This window comes from Pelophylax lessonae (assembly GCF_965119305.1).
Source record: "Pelophylax lessonae genome assembly, chromosome: 4".
In the NCBI taxonomy this organism is placed as follows: Eukaryota; Metazoa; Chordata; class Amphibia; order Anura; family Ranidae; genus Pelophylax; species Pelophylax lessonae.
The window spans coordinates 624,528,822-624,546,133 of record NC_138771.1 but is presented as its reverse complement, the minus strand read 5'-3'; the positions used below and the strand labels follow the sequence as shown (position 1 = coordinate 624,546,133).

Below are 17,312 nucleotides of genomic sequence, written 5' to 3'. Positions count from 1 at the left end.
CAGGTAAATTCATACCCCTGGAATGTGACATCAAAGGACTTCCAATAGACAGTTGCAAGATGAGGCATACCAAAAGTTAGCAGACTTATTGAAAACCATAACGCCACATGCCACTATGGCAGATGTCAAAGGCAAGATTGCAAACCTTCGCACGGTCTTTAAAGAGGAAGTAAACATCCCTCTAATGTTTTTGCCTACAGGCAGAGGCGTAACTAGAACCTTCAGGGCCCCGATGCAAGACACCATGAAGGGCCCTCCAGACCCCTGGCCGGGGCCCTTCCCTTCAAGCCCAGGGCTCTTCCCACTAATCCTGGGGCTCTTTAATCTCATTGCATGGCCTTTTATTATGGTCCCACATCAGGATCCTTTCACAAGTTCTGCAGTGGGCCCCCTTCCTGCAATCTTGGGGCCTCCCCACAGTGGTGAAATGCCAGGGCCCGGTCGCAAGTGTGACCTTTGAGATCCTAGAAGTTCACCCACTGGTTTGCTACCGGGCCCCCTGGAGCATGGGGCCCGGTAGCGATTGCAACCCCTGCAACCCCTGTAGTTACGCCCCTGCCTACAGGTAAGCCTATATTAGGGCTTACCTATAGGTACTGTAAATATCTCCCAAACTTGCACAGTTTAAAAGATATTTACTGTATTCTGCTCCGATGACATCATCGATGCATGTGCTCTGAAGGACTGTTTTTTCAGAGCCCTGTGCGGTGATTTGCCGCTCTGGTAAAATGTCCTCAGTAGTTTGTATTGCCCCAAGTGTATTGCCCCCAAGTGTATGCATGCCTGACAACGTCGGGACATGCTCCTAATAAGGTCCACTGATGGTGTCCTGGGGTATTTCCTCCCAGATCTGGACCAGGCCATCACTGAGCTCCAGAACAGACTGAGATGCAACCTGATGGTGTCGGATGGACTGAAACATAATGTCCCAAAGGTGTTCTATTGAATTTAGGTCAGACGAGCATGGGGGGGCCATTCAATGGTATCAATTCCTTCATCCTCCAAGAGCTGGCTGCAAACTCTCCTCACATGAGGCCGGGCATTGTCGTGCACTTGGAGGAACCCAGTACCCACTGCACCAGCATAGAGTCTGAAAATGGGTCCAAGGATTTCATCCCGATAGCTAATGGCAGTCAGGGTGCCATTGTCTAGCCTGTGGAGATCTGTGCTTCCCTCCATGGATATGCCTCCTCAGAACCATCACTGACCCCCCACCAAACCGGTCAAGCTAAACGATGTTACAGGCAGCATAAAGTTCTCCACGGCTTTTCCAGATCCTTTCACGTCTGTCACATGTGCTCAGGGTGAACCTGCTCTCATCTGTGAAAAGCACAGGGCACCAGTGGCAGACCTGCCCATTCTGGTGTTCAATGGCAAATGCCAATTGAGCTCCACAGTGCCAGACAGTGAGCGCAGGGCCCACTGGAAGACATCGGCCCCTTAAAGCGGAGTTCCACCCATTTTTAATAGGTTGGATTACTTAGATGTATGTAATCCCCTTTAAAACGGCTTTTACCAATGGAAACCTTTTTTTTTTTGCTAGTAAAATTTTTTTTTTTTTTTTTTTTAATGTATCTTTTATTGAGAAATATATGTATTATTACAACCATAAATAGAAAGGGAAAAAAGAAGAGAAAAAAGAAAAGAAGAAGGAAGCTATAGCCTCCATATACAAAACCTATTTAAAGCGGTTGTAAACTCAATAAAAAAAAACAATTAAAAAAAAAAAACCTGCAAGACAAAGGCATAATGAGCTAGTATGCATCGCATACTAGCCCATTATGTGTAACTTACCTTAAAACGAAGCCCCGACACGGACCCCCGGACATCGCTGCGGGCGCTGCCATGGTCCCTCGTCGTCTCTTCCGGGTTCGGCGGCTCCGGCGCGCTGATTGGCCGGAAGAGACGGCTCCGGCGCGATGATTGGCCGGAGCCGCGATGACGTCACTCCCGCGCATGCGCGCGGGAGTGATTTTTCCGGCAAGCTCCCGGCAACTTAATTGAAGGTCCCCCGGACCTTCAGAGCGCATGCGCCGCTCGCGCGAGCGGCTGCATGCACTGTAAATATCTCCTAAACCATGCCGGTTTAGGAGATATTATTTGTACCTACAGGTAAGCCTTATTATAGGCTTACCTGTAGGTAAAAGTGTCAAAAAGTGGGATACTACCGCTTTAAAGAGCATATAAATTGTCCCTACACAAAAGTACAGATATGGATAACTCCCATAAAATGTCCTAACCATTAAATACATAAACAGCAAAAGCAAGTATCTTAGTATTCATAGGTATTCAGTATTCAAGTGGTTTATTAGAACCCATCAGATCAAATGTTTAAGTGGAGGCCTTTACAGAAAAAAGAAAGGGAAAGGAAAAAAGCGGGTTAGGAAAAAGAAAGGGAGGGGGGTGGGAGAAGGGGGGGGGGGAGTCCCTTGGTGTTCTTCAGTCATGGCCTTCTATCCTAAGGCGGTATTAGCCAGATATGATGCGTATGAGCTAGATTGGGTGAATGTTACCCACCCAGACCAAATCATCCGGGCCAGGGGTGCCTGGCCACGGAGGTCCATGGTCATATCCTCCAGATAATAAATATGGTCAACCGCACGCAGCCACTCCGATATCGAGTTTTTGCTAGTAAATACCTTAATTTCTGCTTTATTCCTCCTCTCCTCACTTCCGGGTCCGATCGGCGATGACATCATTCGGCGATTCGCAGTGTGTGCTGGGATGTATTCCATTCCAGAAATCTCGCAGTATTACCCAGGAGCTGAGCCGTGCCTGCCCCACCTCCTCTCAGTGAGTTGTACTGTATGCATTGTATTCAGGCCGTTCTCTGCCCCGCCTCCGCCCCGCCTCCTCTCAGTGAGCGAGGACTGAAAGCATTATATCCTCACTGAGCTCACTGAGAGGAGGCGGGGCAGAGCACGTCCTGAATACAATGCATACAGTACAACTCACTGAGAGGAGGCGGGACGGAGGCGGGGCAGGCACGGCTCAGCTCCTGGGAAATACTGCGAGATTTCTGGAATGGAATACATCCCAGCACACACTGCGAATCGCCGAATGACGTCATCGCCGATCGGACCCGGAAGTGAGGAGAGGAGGAATAAAGCAGAAATTAAGGTATTTACTAGCAAAAAAAAAAAAAGGTTTCCATTGGTAAAAGTCGTTTTAAAGGGGATTACATAGATCTAAAGTTACGAAAATGGGTGGAACTCCACTTTAAGGACACACACTTATGAAGTCTGTTTCTGATTGTTTGGTCAGAGACATTCACACCAGTGGCCTGCTGAAGGTCATTATGTAGGGCTCTGGCAGTGCTCATCCTGTTCCTTCTTGCACAAAGGAGCAGATACCGGTCCTGCTGAAGAGTTAAGGACCTTCTATGGCCCTTCCAGCTCACCTAGAATAACTGCCTGTCTCCTGGAATCCCCTCCGTGCTCTTGAGATTCTACTGGGAGACACAGCAAACCTTCTGGCAATGGCACATATTGATGTACCGTCCTGGAGGATTTGAAATGCCTGTGCAGCCTCTATAGGGTCCAGGTATCGCCTCGTGCTACCAGTAGGGACACTGACCCTAGCCAAAATGCGAAACTAGTGAAAAACAGTCAGAAAAGATGGGTAGGGAAGAAATGTCGGTGGCTTCCACCTGTAACACCATAGCTTTTTTGGAGGTGTCTCATTGCCCATCTAGTGCACCTGTTAATTTCATTAACACCAAATCAGCTGAAACTGATTAACCACCCCCTCTGCTACTTAATTGACCAGATCCATATCCCAGGAGTTTGATTGACTTGATGCCATACTCTGATTAAAAAGTGTTCCTTTAATTTAAAAATTTTTGAGCAGTGTGTATGTATGTATGTATGTATGTATGTATGTATGTATGTATGTGTATATATATATATATATAATGTATATACAGTGGCGGCTGGTGATCAAAATTTTTGGGGCCGCAAAAAGAAAAATGTAATAGGTATTGCTTCGCGGCAAAAAACGCGGTAAAAAAATTGCGTGACTTTGAGGTCATGGTACAGGCATGGCACAGGTGATGGTACAGGCATGGCACAGGTGATGGTACAGGCATGGCACAGGTGATGGTATAGGCATGGTACAGGCATGGCACAGGTGATGGTACAGGCATGGCACAGGTGATGGTATAGGCATGGTACAGGCATGGCACAGGTGAGGGTATAGGCATGGCACAGGTGATGGTACAGGCATGGCACAGGTGAGGGTATAGGCATGGCACAGGTGATGGTTTAGGCATGGCACAGGTGATGGTATAGGCATGGCACAGGTGATGGTATAGGCATGGTACAGGCATGGCACAGGTGATGGTATAGGCATGGCACAGGTGATGGTACAGGCATGGCACAGGTAATGGTACAGGCATGGCACAGGTGATGGTACAGGCATGGCACAGGTGAGGGTATAGGCATGACACAGGTGCTGGTATAGGCATGGCACAGGTGATGGTATAGGCATGGCACAGGTGATGGTACAGACATGGCACAGGTGAGGGTATAGGCATGGCTCAGGTGATGGCATAGGCATGGCACAGGTGATGGTTTAGGCATGGCACAGGTGATGGTACAGGCATGGCACAGGTGATGGTATAGGCAGGGCACAGGTGATGGTATAGGCATGGTATAGGCATGGCACAGGTGATGGTATAGGCATGGCACAGGTGATGGTACAGGCATGGCACAGGTGATGTTTTAGGCATGGCACAGGTGATGGTTCAGGCATGGCACAGGTCGGCTTCAATCACTTACCTGCTCTCCTGGGCTGCCTGCGAGACGTCCACGGCGCTGCTCCTCTCCTCTCGTCCTCTTCTTACGACGGCGGCGGGATTCCGTGAACCGTCCACGGCGCTGCTCCTCTTCTGTCTTCTTTGACGGCGGCTATTTCGGTCTTCCGAACGGTCAGGCGGGAAGGAGATCGGGCGGTGACGGTGCGTGACTGACGCACACACCGACACCGCCCCCATTGCGATGTCAGCGGGGTCAGCAATCGGATGTCCTGGATGATGATTGGTCCAGGCTGGAGACTGGACCAATCACAGCCAGGATATCACGAAAGTGGGGGTGTCCTAGCGCTTTGACCAATCGGCGCCTCTTCTGGGTCGTAAACACCACCCCCCCCATAGTAACCACATAGGCCGGCGAACGCGATTTTTTTTTCAAAACTTTATTGTTCTTTTTGTAATTTTTTTCCCCTTTTTTTTAGGGGGGGGGGGGCGGCGCCCTGGCGCCCCCTATGCACGGGCCGCCACTGTCTACAAATATTCAAGGTCTGAAAAAAATTACACCAGAATCTGCATGAGAGTCCTCCACTGAATCAGGTCCCAATTAGAATCCCCCCTACATCAGAGTCACCCTACCGCTGCAAGATTTATGGCATGGCTGTAGCAGCAAGACGGGAGCCAGGAGGCGGGGCAAAGGTCTGGGTGGAGTCAGCATCAGAGTCTTGCTTTGCATCAGGGTCTCCTTCAGAATCCTCCCTATATTAACCACTTTAAGACCGGAAGGATTTGCCCCCTTCCTGACCAGGCCGTATTTTGCAATTCGGCACTGCGTTATTTTAATGTACAATTACGCGGTCGTGCGACGCTGTACCCAAATAAAATCGATGTTCTTTTTTTCCCACAAATAGAGCTTTCTTTTGGTGGTATTTTTCACATTCTGCTATAAAACACAGCCAATAAAAAAAAAAAAAAAAATCAAATTTTTTCAACATTTTAGGCCAATATGTATTCTGCAACATATTTTTGGTAAAAAACAATCCCAATAAGTGTATATTGATTGGTTTGCGCAAAAGTTATCGGGTCTAAAAAAAAAAAAAGTTAGAAATCAAAATTTTTGAACATTTTAGGCCAATTTGTTTTCTGCTACATATTGGTAAAAAAAAAAAAAAAAAAAAACACAATAAGCGTATTTTGATTGGTTTGCGCAAAAGTTATCGCGTTTACTAACTACGGGAAAGATTAATGTCATTTTTATTGTTTTTCTTTTTTTTTTACTAGTAATGGCGGTGATCTGCAATTTTTAGCGGGACTGCGACATTGTGGAGGACAGATCGGAACCCCTAACTGACATTTTTGACCCTTTTGGGGGTACCAGTGACATTACTACAGTAATCAGGGCTAAAAATATACACTGTTACTGTAATAATGCCACTGGCAGGGAAGGGGTTAACAGTGTGGGTGATCAAGGGGTTAAATGTGAGCCTAGGGGAGTGTTTCTAACTGTGGGGGGGGGGGGGGGGGGCACAGGACTTGTGAAATGACCATAGAGACCTGTGATCCTATATAGAAGGATCACAGGAGCTCTGTGATCATTCCAGGGAGAGGAACGGTCAGCTGAGTTTACAACAGCTGCCTGTGCTTCTCTCTCAGCGGGGAGCGATCTCGGGTGCATCAGAGTCCCCGCTGCCGAGTGAGGGTGAAAGCGCTCCGCCGCCGGCCCGCTTGCCTCCTAGACTCCCGAGAGCGAGCGACATACAGCTACGGCGATTCGCCTGGGAGCGGCTGCCTGCCGCCATATAACTGCTGCAGTCGGCAACAGGTTAAATTCCACATCATAGCCCCCCTCCCCTTGCATCAAAGTCGCTAAACAGAGTTCCTCCTATTTCAGAGTTCTCATCAGAGCACCCCCCCTTTTCATCAGGATCCCCTTTAGTGTCCCACTTATATCAGAGTCCACCTCAGGGCCCCCCTTATATTAGAGTCCACATCAGAACCCTTATATCAGGGTTTTCATCAGAGTCTCTCTTACACTGGCATCTACATTAGCATCCCCCCTTGTATCATGGTCCCCATCAGAGTCCCCCTTACATGGCAGTCCACATCAGAGTCCCCCTTACATCAGCGTCAAGAGTCTTCCCCTTACATCAGAGTTACATAGCATAAGCGTCCCCTCTTATATCAGGGTTTCTATCATAGTCTCACTTACGCTGGAATCTGCATTAGAGTCCCCCCTTGAATCAGGGCCCCCCTTTGAATTATGGTCCCCCTTACATCAGAGTCACCCTACCACTGCAGGATTTATGGTTTGGCTGTAGCAGCAAGACGGGAGCCAGGAGGCAGAGCAGGTCTGGATTTAGCCAGCATCAGAGTCCCGCTTTGCATCAGGGTCCCCATCAGAGTGCCCCTTATACCAAAGTTCACATCGGAGCCCCCCTGCATCAGATTTCACATCAAAGCACCCCCCCCCTTGCATCATGGTCCCCAACAGCATCCCCTTTATATTAGAGTGCACATCAGGGTCCCCCTTATATTAGAGTCAATATCAGAACCCCCCTTTGAATCAAAGTCTGCGTCAGAGTCTTCCCTTACATCAAAGTCAGCATCAACTGACTTAAATCAGGGTTTCTTTCAGAATCCCCTTACACTGGAATCTAAATTAGAGTCCCTCCTTGCATCATGGTCCCCATCAGAGTCCCCCTTGCATGACAGTGCACATTAAATTCCCCCTTACATCACCGTTAGAGTCCTCCCCTAACATCAGAGTCTGAATCAGTATTCTCTCTTACATCAGGGTTTCCATCAGAGTCCTCTCTTCTATCAGGGTTTCCTTCAGAGTCTCCCTTACACTAGAATCTATATTAGAGTTCCCCCATTGCATCATGGTCCTCATCAGAGTCCCCCTTCCTTACATGACAGTCCACATTAGAGTCTTCCCTTACATCAGCATCAGAGCCCCCCCCCCATCAGAGTCAGCATCAGCATCCCCTCTTATATCAGCGTTTCAATCATAGTCTCACTTACACTGGAATCTGCACTAGAGTCCCCCCCTTTGAATCAGGGTCCTCATCAGAATCCCTCTAACATCATAGTCCGCTTCAGAGTCCCCTCTTAAATCAGGGTCCCCCTTCCATCAGAGCCCCTTTTCCACTGCAAGCATTATGATGTATCTATAGCAGCAAGACGGGAACCAGGAGGCAAAGCAGGTCTGGACAGAGGACCTTCCATCCTCCTTTGACTGCCGGGCAAGCATGTAACTGGTTGCCGAGACGCCGGCTCTCCTAGTCCTAGCAACCAACGATGGGGTTTACGACAGCGCAGTGGGGGGGGGGGGATAACCTGCTCTTGAGGCTACAGGGGGTAGGGGGCTTGAAGTGGACACCTTAGGCAGTCCGGAACCCACAATCTGTGAGGATAAACCACTGACCCTAGTTGAGGGCTGGATAGAATCATGTACTGGCCCAGGGGCCGTAGTTTATTTTATGTAAAAAAGCATTGGTCTCTAAACAATTGGCGTAAACCCAGGTGGTGCTTAGTGGGCCCCCCCGTCTATGAGTGGTGCTCAGTGTACTGCAGCTATCAGCACTGTGCTGTACAGGAAGAAGGGAGGAGGGTGTACTCTATTCAGTCTAACTAACTAACTGACACAGTCCGCCTGCAGTGCACCCCAGGAGGATGAGGTCTGAGTTTTCCTGCCTCTTGCTTTGTGGTCTGGCTTCTCTAGGAGGGGTGAGTACAGGACTAGATTGTCATATTGCTGCTCTAAGAGGATTTCAACTGTTAAAACATTTTGGAACAGTTTGTGTTTTCTGCAACTAAATTGAACGTTGCCAAATCCCTCATAAGAAACCCTCGCTGGCTAAACTGTTGCGTACATTGCTAAAACTTTGAATGAAAAAATAGAAGTATCTGTATGATAGTTAGACTTACCATAGATACATAATAAAATATTCATCTGTAGCTACTTTATTAACATTTAGCTGGATATGTAATAACCCGGATAATGGAGAAATAAAATGTAAAAATAGTTCCCAGATCAGAATATTTCAACATACAATCAGGGAAATACAGGGACCTCTGCTTACCTTTTTCTAACAATGCTATATGCCTGGCTGTCATGCTGAGCATCTGTTATCACTACTATTAGGCTAGGTTTATGTGCGGTTGATACGTTTTTGATGCATTTTTGAAGCGTTTTGCATTTTTTTTGTTTTGAGCAAAGGGTCCTTTCACACGGGCTTTCCGCCCGCGGACTCTGTTTTGCTCAGCGGGGATCGATCCGCCGATCCCCGCTGAGCAGGCGGATGACAGCTCTGTCTCCGCTTACATTGCAGAGCTGTCAGATCCTTGCTCTCCTCTATGGGAGATCGGATGAAAATGAACCACCTGTCTGTCTCCACTTACTTTGCAGAGACGGAGCTGTCAGAGCCCCGCTCTCCTCTATGGGGGATCGGATGAAAACGGACCATCTGTCTGTTTTCATCCGATCTGATCCTCCAGAGGGATGGGAAATAGGGTTTCTGCCCGGCGGACTCTGTTTTGCTCAGCGGGGGGATCGATCCGCCGATCCCCGCTGAGCAGGCGGATGACAGCTCTGTCTCCGCTTACATTGCAGAGACGGAGCTGTCAGATCCTCGCTCTCCTCTATGGGAGATCGGATGAAAACGGACTGCCTGTCCGTTTTCATCCGATCCTCCAGAGGGATGGGAAATAGGGTTTCTGCCCGGCGGACTCTGTTTTGCTCAGCCTGGGGATCGATCCGCCGAGCAGGCAGATGACAGCTCCATCTCCGCTTACATTGCAGAGACGGAGCTGTCAGATCCTCGCTCTCCTCCATGGGAGATCGGATGAAAGCGGACCACCTGTTCTTTTCATCCAATCCGATTCTCCAGACGGATGGAAAATAGGGTTTCTGCCCGGTGGACTCTGTTTTGCTCAGCGGGGGGGGGGGGGAATCGACCTGCCGATCCCCGCTGAGCAGGCAGATGACAGCTCCATCTCCGCTTACATTTCGGAGACGGAGCTGTCAAATCCTCGCTCTCCTCTATGGGAGATCGGATGAAAATGGAACGCTTGTTCGTTTTCATCCAATTCGATCCTCCAGACGGATGGAAAATAGGGTTTCCGCCCAGCGGACTCTGTTTTGCTCAGCAGGGGGATCGATCCGCCAATCCCTGCTGAGCAGGCGGATGACAGCTTCGTCCCCCCTTACTTTGCAGAGACGGACCTGTCAGATCCCCCCCTCTCCTCTATGGGAGATCGGATGAAAACGGACCGCCTGTTTGTTTTCATCCAATCCAATCCTCCAGACGGATAGAAAATTGGGTTTCCTTCCGTTCTGGATTTCACCGACCACATCGGATTGGAGAGCAGCGCAGAGCCATCCCTACCATGGGTCCCACTGTGTCCATTGGACCCAGGCAGCACTTGGAGAGAGGCAGCAAATTGACTCCCAAGATTTTTTTTTCCAGCAGTTTTATGTGTCATCAATTTGCTGCACATCACGGGTGGCAATTGCCCATCTCATGCTGCCGCCCGTAATGCATGAGGAGGTGGAGAGTCTCCTCTGCAGAATGTCCCTCACATGATTGTGGTGTGCGCAATGACGTCAGACATCAGCGCATTCCATCTCAGGCAGGGCAGGCTGGATCTTCTAGGGTGGTGGCCGGGGCAGACACAGGAGTGGCAGGAGGACTGCGGACAGACAGTGGGTGTTTGGTGGACCGTCCGGTGGTGAGTTATGGAAGAAGATAACAGTATATATAATATTTTCTAAATGTTATATTTATATAAAATAATGGATGTGGAAGTCTTATGTTGGGCGTGATTTTTTTTGGGGGGGGGGGCAGCATTTCACTCTTGGACCCAGGCAGCACAATGTCTTGGGCCAGCCCTGGAGCAGCGAGTGTCAGCAGAAATGTCACCACTGACATCCGCCGCTCTATAGGGGTGCATGGAGCATCCAATCAGGTCCGCCTGAAAAACTGACAGGTGGTCCTCCTGATCGGAAAGCCCGTGTGAAAGGGTCCATAGGGGTCGATTTACTAAAACTAGACAGTGCAAAATCTGGTGCAGCTGTGCATAGAAAACAATCAGTTTCTAACTTTAGCTTGTTCAATTAAGCTTTGACAATGAGCCCTCGTTCACATTGGAGCCGTGTTCAAAAGCTGAACTCGCACTATTTCAAACCCACATTTCATTGAGAGTTTGGGGGCGATTTGAAAGACACCTGTGCGGGTTCATGCCGGCAATAGACTGCGATATGACATGTCAAATCACATGTCAAACTGCCCCGATGTGAGCGGGGGCTAAAACCTGGAAGCTGATTGGCTTCTATACACAGTAGCACAAGATTTTGTACTTCAGTTTTAGTAAATCAACCCCTCTGTGTTGATGTTGCTAGGAGAAAGTGTCTGTTGTTACTCAGGAAAAACACTTTAAAAAGGCATGTAGAGTATCTCACAAAAGTGAGTACACCCCTCACATTTTTGTAAATATTTTATTATATCTTTTCATGTCACACTTTGTTACAATGCAACGTAGTGAGTGTAAAACTTGTAAAACTGTGTCAATTTGCTGTCCTCTCAAACTAACAAAACACACAGCCATTAATGTCTAACCCTCAGGCAACAAAAGTGAGTACACCCCTAAGTGAAAATGTCCAAATTGGGCCCAATCAGCCATTTTTCCTCCCTGGTGTCATTTGACTTGTTAGTGTTATAAGGTTACATAGTTACCTGGTTAGTGAGGTTGAAAAAAGACATCAGTCCATTCAGTTCAACCTATGATGTGTGTGTGTGTGTTAAGGTCTCAGGTGTGAATGGGGAGCAGGTGTGTTAAATTTGGTGTTATCACTCTCACTTTGTCATACTGGTTACTAAAAGTTCAACATGGCACCTCATGGCAAAGAACTCTCTGAGGATCTGAAAAAAAGAATGGTTGCTCTACATAAAGATGGCCTAGGCTAAACAATTAGACTCACCTTATAGGCTCCTTATTTTGGCAATCCTAACCAGCTAGATTTAGCAGGACAATTTTATGCAGACCTTGGACGTAAGGGGGCTTGGCTTTCCCAGACTTTCATTCCTACTATTTGGCGGCCATGCTTACCCACGCTCATAACTGGCTTATCTCTGATGACACAAATGCCTCAGTAGTATTGGAAGCTGCGCATTCAGGATCCTATGAGACCCTCCATAATCTCCTCTACAGGGGTTTGAGAGTCTCTCACCTGCCCCTTACAGCCACTATGAGGGCAGTTGTTAAGGCCTGGCATGCTATCATTACTAAACCCAATATAGTAAGGGGTAAAAGGTCCCCATCAACTCCGCTTTGGTTCATTCCCATGCTACCAGACTTTCATTCCTCACCAGACCCTGGTTTTTGGGCTACTAAAGGAATCAGATACCTTTCAGATATTTGTGATGGGAGTGCACTATTTACGCTTGATAGTTTGAAAGATAAATTTGGGTCCTCTTGTTTAGATTGGAGCAGGACGATTTGGAGGTTCTCCTCCGGGATGACGCTCTAAAAAAAAAAAACACTTTATGTGATCTACAAGTCACTACTTCCATCCGTTTATGTGGGACTAGATGCCCTACTAACTGGCATTCGGAGGAGCAGGACTTGGACAATGAAGACTGGGAAGATCTCTGGGACAAGCCAATTTCAAGCACTAATATTGACTAAAGACCGGCTGATCCAATTTAAAATAGTATAGTGCACAGAATTTTTTTTTACACCACAACAACTACATCGTATATTCCCCTAATTCTTCTTCTTGCTGTTGGAGATGCTCTAGTGACCCTGCTGGACTTTCCCATATCTTTTGGGAGTTCCCTCAGATTATTAGCTACTGGCTATTGTACCTATAAATCTCAATTTTTCAATAAAAATAAATTTTCAAAAAAAAAAAAAAAAGATGACCTAGGCTATAAGAAGATTACCAAGACCCTGAAACTGAGCTGCAGCATGGTGGCCATGACCATACGGCGGTTTAACAGGACAGGTTCCACTCAGAACAGGCCTTCTCATGGTCGACCAAAGAAGTTTAGTGCACATGCTCAGCATCATATCCAGACATTGTCTTTGGGAAATAGACGTATGAGTGCTGCCAGTGTTGCTGCAGAGGTTAAAGGGGTGGGGGGTCAGCCTGTCAGTGCTCAGGCCATACACCACACACTGCATCAAATTGGTCTGCATGGCTGTCGTCCCAGAAGGAAGCCTCTTCTTAAGATGATTCACAAGAAAGCCCACAAACAGTTTGCTGAAGACAAGCAGACTAAGGACATGGATTACTGGAACTCTGTCCTGTGGTCTGATGAGGCTAAGATAAACTTATATGGGTCAGATGGTGTCAAGCGTGTGTGGCGGCAACCAAGTGAGGAGTACAAAGACAAGTGTGTCTTGCCTTCAGTCAAGCATGGTGGTGGGAGTGTCATGGTCTGGGGCTGCATGAGTGCGGCCGGCACTGGGGAGCTACAGTTCATTGAGGGAACCATGAATGCCAACATGTACTGTGACATACTGAAGCAGAGCATGATCCCCTCCCTTCAGAGACTGGGCCACAGGGCAGTATTCCAACATGATAATGACCCCAAACACACCTCCAGGACAGCCACTGCTTTGCTAAAGAAGCTGAGGGTAAAGGAAATGGAGTGGCCAAGCATGTCTCCAGACCTAAACCCTACTGGGGCATCGTCAAACGGAAGGTGGAGGAGCGCAAGGCCTCTAACATCCACCAGCTCCATAATGTTGTCATGGAGGAGTGGAAGAGGACTCCAGTGGCAACCTGTGAAGCTCTGGTGAACTCCATGCCGAGAGGGTTAAGGGAGTGCTGGAAAATAATAGTGGCCACACAAAATATTGACACTTTGGGCCCAATTTGGACATTTGTACTCACATTTGTTGCCTGCGGGTGAGACATTAATGGCTGTGTGTTTTGTTAGTTTGAGAGGACAGCAAATGTACACAGTTTTACAAGTTGTACACTCACTACGTTGCATTGTAACAAAGTGTGACATGAAAAGATATAATAAAATATTTACAAAAATGTGAGGGGTGTACTCAATTTTTTGACATACTCTACATGCATTTTTAAAGTGTTTTTCCTGCGTAACAACAGAGACTTTCCCCTAGCAGTTTAAACATTAATGGCTGTGTGTTGAGTTATTTTGAGGGGACAGCAAATTTACACTGTTATACAAGCTGTACACTCACTTCTTTACATTGTAGCAAAGTGTAATTTCTTCAGTGTTGTCACATGAAAAGATATAATAAAATATTTACAAAAATGTGAGGGTGTACTCACTTTTGTTAGATACTGTATATGTGTTTTTGATGAGATTTCATATAAGTCTTTGGAGCCAAAAACTGTGCTGCATCTAAAAGAAAAAGTCCCTGCACCTTTCCAAAAAATATATTGCAGGAAACTGCATAACTGAGACCCATAGGACGCCACCTGCCTGGAGCTTGCATGTTCTCCCTGTGCCTGTGTGGGTTTCCTCTTGGTACTCAAGTTTCCTCCCACACTTCAAAAACATGTTGGCTTCTGTCTAAATTGGCCCTAATGTGTATGAATATGAGTTTGGGAATCCAGATTGTAAGTTCCTTTGAGGGCAGGGACTGAAGTAAATTTACAATATATGTAAAGTGCTGCATATATTGATGGTGCTACTTAAGTTCCTAAAATAAATAAATAAATACAATAAAAAATAAAATATGAAATAAGGTTAAATGGATTTTAATGCATTTGTTCAGATCTGCAAATTATTATTATTATTATTATTATACAGGATTTATATAGCGTCAACAGTCTGCACAGTGCTGTACAATATATAGGGAGACAATACAGCAACAAACACACTAAAAAGTGCATAGATTGGAACCTAGCACTGTCACTGATCTGGAACATATACGCAGGTCAGGTAAGTTGCAGAAAAGTTCCACAATCCTAATGGAAGAACTTGTTTCAGGTCAGAGTCTCGAAATATTGAGAAAAAACATGGTAGGCAGGCAACTAGGATTTCCAGAAGGACAGAGGACAGCGGCGGACACTTCTTGCGATGATCACATTACTGGTCCCCTTAGTAAATATATATACATATATATATATACACACAATATTGTCAAAAGTATCGACAATATATACGCACATGAACTTTAATGGCATCCCAGTCTTAGTCCCTAGGGTTCAATATTGAGTTGGCCCACCTTTTGCAGCTATAACAGCTTCAACTCTTCTGGGAAGGCTGTCCACAAGGTTTAGGAGTGTCTATGGGAATGTTTGACCATAGAAGTGTGTTTGCGAGGTCTGGCACTAATGTTGGACGATAAGGCCTGGCTCGCAGTGTGCGCTCAAATTCATCCCAAAGGTGTTCTATCGGGTTGAGGTCAGGATTGGAGTTAAGTTCCTCCACCCCAAACTCTCTCATCCATGTCTTTATGGACCTTGCTTTGTGCACTAGTGAGCAGTCATGTTGGAACAGGAAGGGCCATCCCCAAACTGTTCCTACAAAGTTTGGAGCATGAAATTGTCCAAAATGTCTTGGTATGCTGATGCTTTAAGAGCTCCCTTCACTGGAACTAGGGGGCCAAGCCCAATCCCTGAAAAACAACCCCACAGCCATAATCCCCCCTCCACTAAATGAATTGGACCAGTTCACAAAGTCCCAAATGTATACCCACACACACTCCTTAAATAAAGCGCAACATAGCGTGAATATGTGTATGTAAACAACAATTGCTCCATACTTGTGAGTACGGATGGGCGAAGAGCATGAGTAGTAAACATTCATTTTTACTTTAGTGTCAGTTTGTTTTGTCAGGGCAGGTTTACTGCATTATAGTTCAGTGCGTTAGTGCACGTTTAACAAAGTATACTTCTATGCCTTACATGCCGTTCAACACAGTATATTTCTGTGTATTACTGCACATTTAAAGCAGTATATTTCTGTGCATTACTGCAGTTTTACTGCAGTATATTGTAGTGTGTCTGTGTAGTGAGTACTCAGGTTAAAGTGCACCAAACATCACTTTCCATTGATTAAAGTGCATTCACGTACGCTTACACATTCATGTACACATCTTAATTACATTTTGTTAATAAGCACCTTCCCATCATGTCTGGGAGGCCAACAAGGAGAGGCAGATGTTCCCATGGCACTGGGAGGGGGCCAGTAGCGTTTGTGTCCACATGTAAAGGTGGACATGGTCAGTCCTTAGGCAGGGCATTATTTCCTCTGTTTAGTGATGTTGCCCGTGCTATCCAGCCACAGCATGCAGAGGAAGTAGTGGACTGGCTTTCTAAACCATCCTCATCCTCTTCATCCTCCGTCACACAAGCAGAGACTAGTGCGCAGTCCACTGCAGCTGCAGAGTGGCTAAATCTGCCTCTCGTCCACAGCTACTCCTGCCATAGCCCCAGCCTCAGGCATAGAGTAGTCAGCTGAGTTATTTGAACACAGCATCAGCCACTTGCTCCTTGATGATGCACAGCCATTACTTGATTCAGATGTTGGTTCTGAGGTTGAGGAAGGTAGGAACATGAGCCTACAGAGAGGGGAGAACACTGGTACAGAAATTGGCAGTCATGTTCCCCCAGCCACAGTGTATTGCCAACTTTTCTTCAGTGACCAATTTTACAACTGTTACTTCTATCCAAAGTCTGAGGAAGAGACACCAGAATTTATCCAAAAAATCTCTAATCTTGTTCCCAGTGCATTAAATTGTGGCCTCATTATACAGACTGCCCCCCAAGCCACTGCCCCCAAGGACACTTTTGATTTTTTCAGTTCAGGTCCCATAGACTTTAATGGGGTTTATTATTCGGTACCGAACTTTTGCGATGTTTGAAAGTTGTGGTGTGAACCAAACAGGGGGTCCTTCAGCCCATCCCTACTTGTGAGGTATCATTTAGCAATGGTGGAGTAAGAGCAATAATTCTAAATCCATTGTTTATGGTTAACTTTATGGACAGTTTGGGGTACAATTTTATGATTTGGCATGTTTGGTATCTATTTGTTTGATGCAACCCAATATTTTATATTTTACCCAAAAACAGGGTATAGTATTGTATCTGTTTGTACTAAAATTAATTTTAGTGTATTTTTTCCTGAAAATATGCATTTTATAAATAACTTAGCAAATATTGCGTGACATAAAAAATTGCAACGCATGTAACTCAAGACCCTTCCCCTTTGTATTGTTATATTATTTTGATAATAAAATAGTAAACAAACTGTGCTAACAAAAGAATGATAAAACCAGAAAAGCTGCTAGCAAATCAACTGACATGTGTTGTAAATAAAGTGAAAAAATGGAAAATTGCAGCGCTGCAATTTTCCATTTTTTCATATTATTTTGATACAATAAAACTTTTTTGAAAGAAAACAAAAAATTGAAACTATCACCATTTTATTTCCTAGGGTCTATCATTTCAGAAAATATATACTTTTTGGGGGGTTATTTCTAGCAAAAAATGCAAATGTTAACATGTATACAAAAAAGAAAAAAAATGCCCTGGTAGGCAAGTGGTTAAAGATTGAAACTGCAGAAAAACATATAT

General features: G+C 46.1%; 1 protein-coding gene across 1 annotated transcript in view; it reads left to right on the top strand.

Moving 5' to 3' along the window:
* The first annotated feature begins 8,438 nt into the window (after positions 1–8,438).
* LOC309551916 (NXPE family member 3-like) overlaps positions 8,439–17,312 on the top strand; it is a 181,294-nt gene continuing 172,420 nt past the window's right edge. The window contains exon 1 of the mRNA XM_082252631.1: positions 8,439–8,476. The gene's annotated coding sequence lies outside the window, so the exon portion shown is untranslated. The remainder of the gene's footprint in view (positions 8,477–17,312) is intronic.